At 38.6% G+C, this 3210-nt stretch overlaps 1 non-coding gene across 1 annotated transcript; it reads right to left on the reverse strand.

The window, feature by feature from the left end:
- Positions 1–702: 702 nt before the first annotated feature.
- Positions 703–786, reverse strand: TRNAY-AUA (transfer RNA tyrosine (anticodon AUA)). The gene has a single exon. It is a non-coding gene; the product is annotated as a tRNA-Tyr (tRNA).
- Positions 787–3210: the final 2424 nt, after the last annotated feature.

Here is a 3210-nt window from a genome sequence, read left to right on the forward strand (position 1 = left end):
TGGATTGAATAAATTCTTCGATGGAAATAGTATAACCTAATACGATCACTTTTGATAAGACTAGTAGTAAAAACTTACGTGCATCAGAAAACGTTCCGATCAGCACATGTCTGGTATAATTTCGAAAGAATAGGATTCGTACGAATAAGAACCTTATGCTCCTCCAGAAGATGTTCGTCAGACATGAGAGATATTTTGCTTGGATCTCCATGATTTAGATGGAATTGTGAATCTATCCCGCTTCGGTGATGATATAGAAAGAAGTATCCCATATTGAATTTATCCAGAGGCCCACCCATGACCCTGGAATGATAAGGAATAGTCCGTCCAGATCCTGACATGATCATTCACAGTTCACTTACTATTAGATCGGGACTGACGGGACTCGAACCCGCAACTTCCGTCTTGACAGGGCGGTACTCTAACCAATTGAGCTACAATCCCAATATGGTAGAGTTCACCTACTATTGGATAATATTTATTCCATGATAGGTGCTAGATAGGTCATATAGATTATGTGAGTGCTAGGTCGATTAAATATCTTATCCTTCTCTTTCATTTTTGAAATGTATCAATTCATACGGAATTGGGAATCTACGATATGAATAGATATCGATGTCGGGGTTCAATAACCAATTATCTTTTCATTCATGATTAGCATGAATATAACCATACCGGTAGATTGGTATTGATGATATTGGTTGGGTCGAGCTGGATTTGAACCAGCGTAGGCATATTGCCAACGGATTTATAGTCCGTCCTCATTAACCACTCGGGCATCAACCCAGGAACAATACAATAATTGAAAATTATTTAGGATATCTAACGAATGGATCATGGTACCCCCAAGGGAAGTTGAATCCCCATTGCCTCCTTGAAAGAGAGATGTCCTGATCCACTAGATGATAGGGGCCACCAATCTATTCTTTATAATATGAAAGTGATCGAGAAGTTGTCAATAGTATGACCAAAATTCTTGGTTTCCTCAAGTTTTTTTTTCAATAAACTTGCCTATTGATAAAATGGAGTCCCTTCAAAAATTACTTATTGCAACTAAAACAACTCTAAAGAAATTTACGGAATCTCTATTTGTGATCCATCGGCCCATTTCCGATAAAAAAGACTTTATGGACTCATATTATACAAAATGTTTCATGCTTGATAATTTTAATCATTTTAATAGTGAATGGGGCTTATCGTTCTCTGATCGAAGTTATCCAAAAAAGACTCAAAAAAAGATAAATGGGTTGGTTGGACAAAAGATCGATCCGTATGTTACAATCGGATCGTGGCAAGTATAGTTTAGCGGTAAAAGTGTGATTCGTTACATTATAAACTCGAATAATGGAAGGATCTTTTACATGGATCTTTGATCCATCTAAAGCTCTATTTCCAGATAGGTTCAAAACCTCCCCTATACCATCCATCCAGAGTTCATATGTTACACAACTTCATATACTTTACGTTCCCATATTAGAGTATAGTGCTTCACTTCTTTCCATTAAAACAAATGCCCATTGGTGTTCCAAAAGTTCCTTTCTGAGCCCCTAGAGATGAAGATGCAACTTGGGTCGACTTATACAACCGACTTTATCAAGAGAGATTACTTTTTTTGGCTCGGGATATCAATCACGAGATTGCAAATCAACTCATGGGTCTCATGGTATATTTGAGTGCAGAGGATGCAAATAAAGATATTTTCTCATTTATCAACTGTCTCGGTGGATCAGTAATACTAGGGGTAGGTCTTTTCGATATGATGCAAGCAATAGTACCAGATGTACATACAATATGCATGGGGGTAGCTGCTTCAATGGGATATTTCATCCTAATCGGGGGAGAAATGCCTAAACGTATAACATTACCTCACACTAGGGTTATGATCCACCAACCTGCTAGTTCCTATTATGACGGATCGGCTGCAGATTTTCATAACGAATCGAAACACGTAACGATGCTTCGCGATTACATAACCAAATGTTATATAGAAAGAATGGGCCAACCCAGAGAGGTAATTCAACGGGACCTGAACATAGATGTTTTTATGTCAGCAACAGAAGCCCAAGCTTATGGCATTGTTGATGTCGGGAAGGCTCTGGGCTGGATAGCAGGAGAAACCTTCAATTTGTTATGGGCCCAAATAATAGATTCAATGAGTTCTTACCAATACCCATGACCACTGAATAAGAAAATTAAACTGAAGGCCCAAACAAAATGAGCACCTAAAAATAAAAGACCATATGCAGATAATGAAGAACCATAAGATTGGATCACTTGAGAGGCTTGTTCCCATAGAAAGTCACAGAGCCACCCGTTAATCGTAATGGAACTTTGTGCAAAGTTTCCTCTTGTAATATGAGTTACCACTCCCTAATCACTTATATTACCCTAAACATCGGACTGCATTTTTCAGCTGAAATGGAATATTAATACTGAAATTGCATTGTACATCCAAAATAAACCAAGGAAGACATGATCCCAGCAGATACTTGACATGTTCCTCCTCTACCAGGTCCATCACAAGGAAAGTGAAAACCCATATTCACTTTATTAGGTATTAAACGGGAGCTACGAGCAAATAGAACACCTTTATGTAGGATTAAAACAATCACATGGATAGTAAATGCATGAATGTGATGTACCAAAAAATTCGCGGTTTCCTAATGGAATTGGTAACAAAGCCACTTTGGAACCTACTGTCACCAAATCACCACCTCCCCAGGTTAAGCTGGTACTCGCTGTTGCACCAGGAGCTGTTGAACCAGGTGCTGAAGCATGAGTGTTTTGTATCCATTGCGCAAAGATAGGTTGTAATTGTATAGCAGTATCTGAGAACATATCTTGAGGATGTCCTAGAGCGCTCATAGTATCATTATGAATATACAGACTAAAACTATGGAAACCTAAGAGTATACATACCCAGTTGAGGTGTGATACAATTGCATCACGATGTCTAAGAACGCGATCTAATAAATTGTTGTATTGAGTAGTTGGGTCATAGTCTCTTACCATAAAAATCGTTGCATGTGCAGCAACGCCAACTATGATAAACCCACCAATCCACATATGATGTGTGAACAGAGAGAGTTGGGTACCATAATCAATAGCTAGGTATGGATAGGGAGGCATCAAATACATGTGGTGAGCTACAACAATAGTTAAAGATCCTAACATAGCTAGGTTAATAGCTAGCTGAGCATGCCACGAGGT

Source organism: Pinus tabuliformis, chromosome 4_1 (assembly GCF_031772625.1).
Source record: "Pinus tabuliformis cultivar Carrire ecotype Pingquan chromosome 4_1, CPIR1, whole genome shotgun sequence".
In the NCBI taxonomy this organism is placed as follows: Eukaryota; Viridiplantae; Streptophyta; class Pinopsida; order Pinales; family Pinaceae; genus Pinus; species Pinus tabuliformis.